Below are 11,057 nucleotides of genomic sequence, written 5' to 3' on the forward strand. Positions count from 1 at the left end.
GCGGGCGCTGAAAGGGCCGCGCTGCCCGCGGCGGCGACCCGGCGCTGGGTGCGGGGCTGCTGCTGCAGCCGGGCGCGGCGCATTCGTGAGGCGCGGCGCAGGTCGCCGTCCGGCTGCGGGCTCGGCGCTCAGCTCCCGGGGCTGAGAAGCTCCCCTCCCCCCTCGGCACAAACAATGCGGCTTCACCACAGCGCTGCGCCGACGGGGGGGAGGAGAGGGAGGGAGGGAGGGAGGGAAGGGACGTGAGGGCGCCAGGCACCGCCCAGCCCCGCCGCCGCCGCCGCCGCCGCGGGGAGGGGCCTACGCGCCGCCGCTCCCCCCGCCCCCGGATGGCGGAGGGCCGCGCGGGGCCGGGCGGCCTGGCACCAGCCGGCACGGGGCGCTGCGGCAGGCAGGGCCGCGCCGGGCCGGGCCAGGCCGCGGGGGACAGGGCGGGAACGCGCTGCTCCGGCCGCCGCGTTCCCGCCCAGGGCCGGCCGAGCCTCGCCGCGGCCCCATCAGCGAGAACATGTAAACGCCTCAGCTCAGGGTGAACGAAACGGGGGAGGAGGGGGAATGGGGGCGGGACGCGGCTTGTTACAAAACCAAGGCTCGAAACTACAAGCGAGTGGTATTTATTATTTCTTGGAGGAAGTCCAAGTTCGAGATTCGTACGTAGAGAATTTGCTTGAAAGTTAGCTCTTGCGTGGTCTCCGGGTCAGGCTGCTGCTTTTAAATTAACTGATAATAGCCTTACATTTTGACAAAGCAAAAGCAAGTTATTTCTGGCTCTCCCTGCAAAGGACACCCTTTGTTACGTATTATTTTTAGACTTACAGCCATATTCGAGATCTGGAGGGTTTTACTGCAATACATGTCTGTGAGGCAGCTGCACCCACATGCTTAAAAAAAAAACCCCAACTTTGAGCTAGCCCAGCCTGAGACAAACCCTTGCCTTTGCCAATTGTACAGAACACGTCCTGCATGTAGTAAAAAGCAAACAGTCAGAGTAGGTATGATCCTCTTTGTCCATCTGTAACAACCATCCACTGAGTAAAGCTTTCTTCAAAATGACTTGCCAAATAATTTTTACATTTTCTCTAGCACTACTGTGTTTGCTTGCCTCAAACAGCAGTTAGTCCTACAATAAATTTATGACTAGGAAATCAGAAATAGATACACCTGTCATTACTTACTTGTAGAAAGTGAATTAAGGTCCAGAAAGCTTAAGTAACTTCACTGAGGAAATCCTGTAGAATAGGCAAAGTACTTTCCCTCCCCCCCATCAGGGACCATCCAGTATGCTGATCTCTTAACAAAACAGAAGCTATTAAAACAGCTAACATTTGTGCAGTGCACTCAGTGTAGAAATAGATCTTTAGGATCAGATAGGCCCAGTAACATCAATTTCCAATAAAAAAGAAAAAAAGATTGTATGAACTATAGAGGCCATCTGGTCATTTGTGTACTTGCCTGTGAGGAACTACTCTCCAGTTACATCGCTTAAGCGATCCTACCATCAGTCCCAGAAGTCTTACAACATGCTGATTTAAGTTAATGTTGTTGCACTGGAATTCAGCTTGTGATAGAAAGATACTAAAGAGGGAGCAGCATACTAAATCATACACATTAGTGCGCAAAGTACAAAAATTACTAGAAATGATAAATATTGTCAAGAAGCTAATAAGAAGTATAATAAAATCTCATTTATGAGAGAAAACATGTTGTTTTATCTTTTAAGTGATAATCCACTGTGTATCTGCCCAGCAGCTGTACAAATACTTTGTAACTGGAGACAAGTTTTCCACAGAGAACTTGATGGTGTCCATACCCTCACGCGTCTGATGCACAAGTAAGTCTGGCACTTTTCCAGTTTCTTTTTTCTGCCAGGTGGACTACAGCATTCCGTAGCTGGACATCCCTTCAATAATGCAGTGTTCCTTACTGATATTTGTATCATTTAACCATCTTTTTGTAGTTTAAACTCAAGCTTTATTCTCTCTAGTAAGCTCTACTTACATGACTTTTTCTTGAGATTCATCTTCCAGCTCTGCCTCCCCTGTGCATAGGGCACATTTGGTAAAAACACTCCATCCATAAGGTACGAGGTCTTAAACTTCACACTGATAAAAACAGGAAGTGGCAGTTCCAAAATGATTTCATTAAAAAGACAGCAGCAGCAGCATTGATTGCCACAACCTATTGACCAAGGACTCATAGCACAGCCTGAATCAATCACGACAGTGTGCTATGGTGCCAGGACCTGATCTCCTAACAGATTTGAAATGAAAAGCTTCTGATCCACTTTAGCCTAATGCAGAAAGGCCTCCCTGCTCCTCCGATTCTCGACAGAATTTCGAAGAACTGCTGAGCTTCATTTCCTAGTGCCCATACTGAAGATGGTGTCTTCACCTCAAATTACTAACATGCAGGCAGGGTTCGTCAGCGTTCTAGATCCTCTCAATTATTCTCAGTAAGAAGGTATCAGGAGTTTTTGCTACGGACTGTCCAGGCTCTGGCGCAGAATGCATGCCATTCCTTGATACGGTACTTCAGAGCAGTGGCACAAAGATCAGGGCAGGCTCAACACATAGTTCAGTATTGGGAGCCTTACACTTTCGAATCATCTCTCATTGACCTTATGACAGGTTACCAGATCAGAATCTTCAACCCCTCCGTGTTAAATACTAGTATGTTAGCCCATATTATTTCAAAATGCAACAGTATGTAGTATTGTCTGGGGCATTTGACTAGTCATCAGCACACGCTTCTATAATCTCAAAGATCTGTTTCCTCTGCCTTTTCCATCTCACAAGTGAGACTTGGTGCCTCAAAATAGTATTCTTTCTAGTTTTGGACAAGGAGAAAACAATTCTACTGGGATACCATACAATTTCAAGCAAAAAAATAACTGGCCCTCTGAACCACAGGTTGATGGCAACAGGACCCTCGCCACCTTTTTTTGGCACTAGCTCAATGTGTGCATGGGGCTTCAGTCCCAGCCCATCACCTGGCAGCATCAAGTTTTTACTCAAGTTGCCACTGCTGACTCACCCTGCATGGAAGACTTCCACAGAAGGAATATCTTCCGCCTACCAGCTTTCACCTGCACTAGTTATCAAATTCTCAAGAGAAACATTTCAAAAAGGAAGGATCATGTAAACAAACACAAATACTATTTATCTGCTTTGACATCCTCCTCTCTTTCCTTGCACAATGAAACTTCATGAGGCACATTCCTACGTTGCTGAAGTGTATCACCTACATAGTATCATCTTTGTCTTGCAGATTAATAAAGATCAACTCAGACTTCCCGCAGCACTTAAATATTGGCAGTGGCACTGATCTTCCCTGGATAGAACTCTGTACCCCTCTCCCGGTCTCAACAGCTGGCTGGTGAAGGGACAAGCAAGAGGCAGAGTCTACTCCACATGTTCCTTAGAACCTGCAAGAATCCTTCCATTTTAAGATAGGTGTTGGACTGCCATAACATGCGTGTGTGGGTTGTCTTCCTATCACAATGACAAATCTGCCTAACCTTGCTAAGTCATCATGATGCCTCTGTATGATGCCTCAAGCCAATCTATCCCTATAAAGTTTTCAAGTCTGGCTTCTCCACTATACGGTTTACACCGTCAGACTCATCTGTGCATGATGAATATTCCCCCCCCCAAATACGGTCTCATAAGATACAACATTACTATAGTCCTTGCATCCCGCAAGGGGATGCTTTTTGATCTCACTTACCTCATCAGTCACGGTATATGGCACTGGCAAAGTACTCGCGGGCATAACTGTGCAAGGCTGGTTGTTCCCAAACCTCACAGAAGCCAGAACAGCATGCATTGTGGAAGAGATGCTGCAACCCTATCAAAAGACACGTTACAGCAGTGCACTGACAAGCAAAAACACAACAGTCTGAGGTGGTGTAGTGTCCCTCCACATCTTTTGACTGATCTTTGTGAACTACTATATTTAAAGACAACTCCACATATCGCTGATCCATCTCCTAGTCATCATTGATACTTTGGCAGAAAGGCTGACTTTTTCATACTAGACTGAGTGGGATATGCGGTCCAAAGTCGTAGATGACAATTCCAGAATGGAATTTGGCTTCAAATATGGAAGAAAAGTGTTGGCCCTTTTTACCCGTACATGTTTACTGAATATCTTCACTGTTCTCTGGTTAGGAAGAATTGTCTGCATTTTCTTTTTCATTCCTCTGATCTTGAAGTTTTAGCCATATTATGACAAAAGGGTGAGTAAAGATGAAATAATATTTGTCTTCATGCATGTTCACCAACTGCTAAGGAATCAATTTTTTTTGGTTCTTATGGCCTCACTAACTTACTTCCTGGACGTACCTTCTTTCTCATCCTCAGAATCAAAGTGGTTCTCTATTTATAAAATTGGTAAGAAGACCGTTTAGATCTCCAGAACAGTTCATGTTGATCCAAATGAACGGTCTTCACTGAAATATGAGTTTTAAAACAGACTGGAGGCTGTGTCAATACCTTTTATGGTACTGATAAAGACAGAGCCCTTTTATCATCAGAGCTCCACCAGAACTCAAGCTACATCAGTGCGCTTACTAAGAAATACCTCTGTGAGTTGCATCTGCTAAGCAGTCCTATGGAATGTTATCTATAGATAATACTTAAAGACCATTTGACAGTCTTTAAGCTGTACAGCTGCTATGTGAAGGCCCTTACCCCATTTCCATTTAAGCATTTGTTGGAACTACCGTTTGGAGTCACCTACTGCAAGAAGAGGTATGTAGACTGTCACTTGCAGACAGAAAGGTATGTTAAGCAGTTTGTTGAGATACACAATTGTCAGGGAAACCTGCTTCCTGCCTTACTTACCCTTCCGCTCTCTAGCTTGAATCCTTTAACATCATGTACCTTTGGGATTTTGCAGTTACAAGGCACTCTCTACCATATGTGCTCGTAACTGTTGCATGATGGAAGGTGGGGCTTGAGCTCACCCCTACATACACTGCAAAGATAAAAAAAGTCTTCGGTATTAAGATATACATGAAACCATATCTAAACTATACTTCAAACCAAAAAAGAAAAATTCCCTGAATTACAAAATGCTGCACCAAAAGCACAAAGCTTCCCCACCTACTCACCTGTAGGTCTTCTAAATAGCAAAACTACTATCTACTGGAGACTATTTTATCGAGCACAAACCTTTGGCGCAGAGTAATTTGCACTCTTATGTATAACGATATTGTTGTTTACAAAAGAGCAGACAGAGCCATAAACAAGGGAATAGTATTCCCCTTCTCTCCCATCATTGCCTCTTTGGCATTAATTATTCAATTCCTAGTGTTTACAGTTTGGCACCTTTATTATGTTCTGCATAGTAACTCCACCTGCAAAGGTCTTTATGGGAAGCTATTCCTGCCAAATGGTAACTGCCATCAGAATAACCCTTCATAAACAAGTCACCAATTTTCTGTTTAGCTCCCAGAACTGCCTCCCTGCACGATCAGATGAAATTGATTGGCAGTGCAAGGAAAGCAGCAGGAAAGTATATCCAGGGTTTGGGAGTGCCCCTTCAGCATCCCCAGTTACTGGCCATCAAAAGAAGCTGCATGTTTAGAATTGGAATGTCTGTCAATTCACATAGCACAACTCATCAGGTTTGGATTTGAGAAGATACTTCGTTTAACATGAACTCGGGTAACTGCTTAAGCCAGCATAACCCATGTAAACAATATTACTGCAAATACATTATTATTTTCTCTCATAACCCTTTCCTACTCCCTGATCCTTTCCTCTGTGCTGGAAACAGCCTTCATCCAAGCAAAGAAAAGTTACTCACTGCCTTCATGAAGTTTAATAATATATAAAGTTTATTTTATTTATTAAATCCCTTAGAGTGACTTCTCTAATCTCAATTCCTTGCTGTCAGTATCAAAACTTGTAAGTGTAATATGTGATGAAGTATAAACTCTGAGTGAAATTGTTTTCCTGATTAGGTCACTCACAAATGCGTATCTCCAAGACACAATCTCCAATGTTTACAATGAGTTAATACTTCAGCCTTAGTATAATTAAGTTAAAATTCAATCAGCAATGAGACATAAATCCAGTCTTAATTACTTTACTACCTCTTCCTCATTCATTCTAGAGGACAAACCTGGTCTGCAGATGATTAAGACAGTATGCAGTGGAGGAAGCTTTGCTGTTAGAATCCCCAGTCATTTACCGCAGAAGAAATCCCAAAATAGATGGGCTTATTCAGAATTAAAACCTTGTCTCCTCATTTACATGGGGAAGGACTACAAAGCAAGGTGACATCAAAATCTGGGGAGGAAAAATAAAGTGAAAAAATAAGTCAGAAGCAAGACTTAATACATCACATCCACAAAAACCCCCAAACAAACAAGAGAATCAGACATGGCTCAACTTCCTCTGTTCAGAGAAATCCAACTCGTATGTATCATTTAACAAATAGTAATGAGCCCTACGCAGGTTTTCTTTGCTTTGTCTGAGACATGTCTACCTCCTTGGCCAGTGCCTGATGCTGGCTAATAAAAAGATTTTCCAAACTCACACATACATAAATCAGTTCTGACATATAATATGGCTTCATAATGCAGACAGAATCTCAATAGGCTCAAAAAAATGCTAGAATACGAACTTCAAATTGAGCACTCCTGAAAAACATATTCCAGCATCACCCTCACTCCACATAAAGGGTAAGTATGAATAAATCCTGTGAACATCCTATCATATGCTCAACTCCAAGTCAAAAATCACTGACATATACCTCTGATGTACTATAAATCCAGGATGATAAAGAGATTTGACAGTTGTGTTTGTAACAAATGAAGTAATTAATATAAAAGCACAAAGGCATCATGGTTTTGGCAGTGAATGCTGCTTAAAGTTGCTCACAACTGCTGTGTAACTGCTCATTCTTTATTTTCTGAGCACCCAAATTGACACCTTGGATCTGATCAGCAGGGCCAGCTGAAGTTAAGGGGATATGTATGCTAAATATGTAAGTACTCTCCTATGTTGTGTTCTTAGAAATCGTACCCTTGTAATACTAAATTGGACGTCCAAATTTAGTACTTCTGACCTCTATTAAGGTTTTGATCATTAAGTTGGCACTGTCTAGATAGGGTCCTGGAAGAGGCTAGAGTCTATACAAGGAGGAAGAGAGATCATTTTATTAAATATATTACCTCAGTGCATACAAAAGGCAGCAATTCTTTGTGCTTGACTTAAGAACTATTATTTCTTGATATAGTCTTCATGATTTCATATGGAAAATGCATCACTGATGCAGAAGTTGCTAGAGGTGAAGCCAAAAGTTTGAGTGATTCAGCAAGGAAAATAATCTTATCAAAGCAGGTTTGGAGATAAATACATTAACTGCCCAATTCTGCTAAAACAAGGTAACAGCAGCAAAATGGTTAATACTCCCGACACTGGTATTATCAATATGCCATTATAACACAATGTTTCCAAAGGTATACAAATTCAGAAAGACAGGACATCAATTTATCATTGCAGTATCAATGTTATCTTTACTACCAAGAAAGAAATGGATGGAAGGAAGGAAAGAAAAAAATCAGATTAAGATGAACAGCTCAGTGACTGGAGAGACTCTGGGACCACAGACCACAAAGCTCTGTCTGCAGCAACTGAACATCTACAATCGTCTAATAACACATAACATAATATTGACAGAGAAATAGGTATATTTAAGGCATATTTTAAATTCTGTCACAGTAGGAAGGGATACAAGGATTTCATCTAGTTTCCGACTGGTTTTAGGCTCTTGTTATAGCCTCCCTGGGAGACTACCGAGTTCAATGTGCACCCCAATATCGAGAATGACAGACAGTTGTTTACTTACGGTTACTGCAGTGACATTTCCTTCTTCTCTGAACCTGTAACACTATTCTCCAGAGAACCCAAACAGTTTCTTTGGGAGCATGCTCTCTTAGCTTTCTGATATTCTACAAAACATAACAGGGAACCAGGTACTTGTAGTTTGCTCCAGGGACTGGAATGAGAAATGACTTTTTTATATTAATTTCATATCAGATCACTTTTAATTCACGCCAGGTTCAGTTAAACATGCAAATAAAGATGTTTATCCACAATACCAGAAGCAGGTAACAAGTTTATAAAGGCATAAATGGGGGAAAATGGAAGAAAAAAAAATTACTCTTCTGAAGTTACAGAAGAAAGGTTTTGGTTTCTTCCTGTCAAGATGTCTTGCACAGACTTTCCTTATATTCATCTTGCCAAATGACTGTGTTCTTTCACATACTTACACCTCAGACTGCATACTTTATAGAGAATCTCTCTTTAGACTATCACTACACCAATGCTGCTACGTTCACCACAAGCCGGCAGTCTGGAGCCTTCTCTAGGAATTGCAGTTACTTTTTCTTTCCTTTGTAGTCATGTCACCAGATCACCATCATCTCATTGTTTTATTCTTCATATTACTTGGTTGTTTGTGAGAAGACCTTCTGGCCCCAGCTTTGCTGAGATTTTTAAGACCTACTTTCTTAAGTTTCCAGTGTATATTTGTCAAACAGAAAGAAGGTTCAGCTATTTCACTCAATCTGTGATATACATCTATAAATTATATACTGAACCACTGATTGGTTCTCAAGCCACTTAGAAGATAATTTGAAGAAATAACCAACTTTCATCAATCTCAAGTTTCACCAACCCTTAATGAAATTTTTGGAATAGGATGTATGAAAAAAATGAAGAGGTACAGAGATGCATACAGAAAGAGCAACAGGCAGTGGGAAAGCACAAAGTAAATATCCAGTCTTTTTTAATTTACTGTACAATTTTTTACTATAAATTGGGAAACTCTTCAAAGTCATAGCTGTTTAAAAAAAAAAAAAAGGCAGTTAAAAGAGCCAGATATTCTAATATTATAATGCTTTCTGTGGTGTGGTGAGTCTATGTAATTCTGAGTAAAATTCAACATACCTGTTACAATTTTATAGTTCTCTAAGAGATGCTTTATGAGATGATATATTTCTATTTATTATTATTATTGCATGTTAAATAATCACCGTAATTACCTGTCAACAGACTGATGATAGAGGCTTCTTAGCTAAGCTCTCACACCTCTATTACTGAGTCTAGTTGGCAGATCTGGCCAAGACCAAACTTAATTTTTAAGTAGTTGTATTCATATAAATGCACTTTTGTAACAGGGGAAACTGGGCAAGTCAAAGTAACTTCACATCAAATCACTTTGGCCTCAGTTACTGGGCCTCAATCATCTATAGCAGCAGTTCAACTGTATCAGCAAAAACACAATGTGAGTTACAAAGTTATAATATGGTACTAAGAAGGACTGCCAGCACACAGTGTAATAGCTATTTTGTTGTGATTTTGCATAGCATATGAATGAAAAAAAAAAAAACTTGACATGAGATTTCCAAAGGAAACATTAACCATAAGAGATCACTTACTTTGTTGACTGGCACTATCCATTTAGAAGACCGCCCCAGTACTATAGAAGTACAAACATACAAATACTATAGAAGAATATTCAAGAGCACCACTATTTCAAATCAAAAAGCGATCAACTGATTTCTTCATCTACTGCCATATATCCACCAAAACATTTTTTGACTAAATCTGTTCAATTTTTAAAAAAGGAAAAAAAAATAACTGATGAAAACAACTCAGATCAAAAACCAAGTACTTGCTTAAGCACTACTTCTCTCTCTAAACACTATCTTAATCTAAAACTTAGCATTACTTTCAAACCAGTGCTGTTAATGTTTTTCTCCTGCTTCCACTCCCAAAGGTAAGATGCGAGTTGTTATGACCAGCAACACTGAAGTCAAAGAAACAGAAATCTATGACTGCCACTGGGAATTTGACAACAAATGTTGAAGTCTCACCAGATCATATCTTTACCCAGCTCTCTGTAGAAATGACATACATTAAAAAAAAAAAAACAAAACCAAACCAAACACCCTGCTTCACCCCCACCCCACCCGAAAAGCCTGGATCCCTAAGTCCACTCGACAACCTTGACTAATCTTTCTCAATGACAGAAGACAACCACCAACCCACAACTGAACACCAAAACTGGAAGAGCTTTATCCAGAAAAATTCCAAGATCTCAAGCATATAGTGGGCCACCACTTCGCTGAACTGACACAACGCATATCCTTCATCCCTGAACAGCCTTCCCTGTGATGGCTACGCAGGAGATCAGATTGAAGTGTCATATAAAGTGCTGCTCCTGAGGCAGACAGTGGCTGCAAGTACAGCAAAACAGAGCCCAGAACCAAGTCGAGTGTGCATTAGACCACAAATACATATCAAGGTGGGGGATTTTTAAATGCAAATATGCACAATAGAGATTAAATTCCTGAAGAGGTGAGGGCTGCGTTCAGGCCAGCAGCGTGCCCGCGCTTCAGCGGAGCGACGCCCACGAAGGCCTTTCCTCGGGGTTTCGGCCAAGGGAGGCTGCCTGCCCTTCCTGAAGCCGGGGCTCTGCCGGCAGCCCGCTGCGAGCACGCCGCTCGCCAGGCACCAGCTCCCCGCGCTGCCCCGCCCGCCAGCCCCCGCTGCGAGGACGGGAACGGTCGCTTCGACCGCGGCCGGCCCGGGGGGAGACCGGGGAGCCCGCTCGCGGTCTCCCGGGAAAGGCGCTGCCGGCCGGGCAGAGGCCCCGGCAGTCCCTCGAGGCCTACGGCGCCGCAGGAACACCCAGGCCGGCGTCACCCCGTCCCCGCCGCCCTCGGAACCGCGGCAGCCGCCGCCGCCCCCCTCAGCCGCCCCAGAAACGAAGCGGGCGGCGGCGAGCGGCCGCTACGGCTGCGCCTTTGAGAAGGCTCACGTCTCACCCCGGCCGCGCCGCGGGAGCGGCGCAGCAGGACACCCGGCTCCCTGCGGCCGCCGCCGCCCCGATCCGGATCCGGCCGTGGAGCCGCCTCACCGCCCCCTGGGCGTCACGGCCCCGGGGGCAGCCATTTTGCGGGCCGCGGCCCGGATGACATGTTGCGCGTCGTGCGTGCCGCCGCTCGGCGGCGGCACCGCCCCCCGCGCCCGGCGCCT

General features: G+C 43.5%; 1 long non-coding RNA gene across 4 annotated transcripts; it reads right to left on the reverse strand.

Moving 5' to 3' along the window:
* Positions 1–600: 600 nt before the first annotated feature.
* LOC143156137 (uncharacterized) lies at positions 601–10,964 on the reverse strand. 4 transcript variants are annotated; one of them, XR_012994572.1, is made up of 4 exons: positions 10,847–10,964; positions 7,861–7,963; positions 7,184–7,293; positions 601–6,296 (listed from the first exon to the last, which is right to left on the reverse strand). It is a non-coding gene; the product is annotated as an uncharacterized LOC143156137 (long non-coding RNA). The 4 variants fall into 4 exon arrangements; XR_012994574.1 differs by lacking the exon at positions 10,847–10,964 and having other exon boundaries at positions 601–4,977; positions 6,130–6,296; positions 7,861–10,536; XR_012994571.1 differs by lacking the exon at positions 10,847–10,964 and having other exon boundaries at positions 601–2,102; positions 3,727–6,296; positions 7,861–10,536.
* Positions 10,965–11,057: the final 93 nt, after the last annotated feature.

This window comes from Aptenodytes patagonicus, chromosome 1 (assembly GCF_965638725.1).
Source record: "Aptenodytes patagonicus chromosome 1, bAptPat1.pri.cur, whole genome shotgun sequence".
NCBI classification, from domain to species: Eukaryota; Metazoa; Chordata; class Aves; order Sphenisciformes; family Spheniscidae; genus Aptenodytes; species Aptenodytes patagonicus.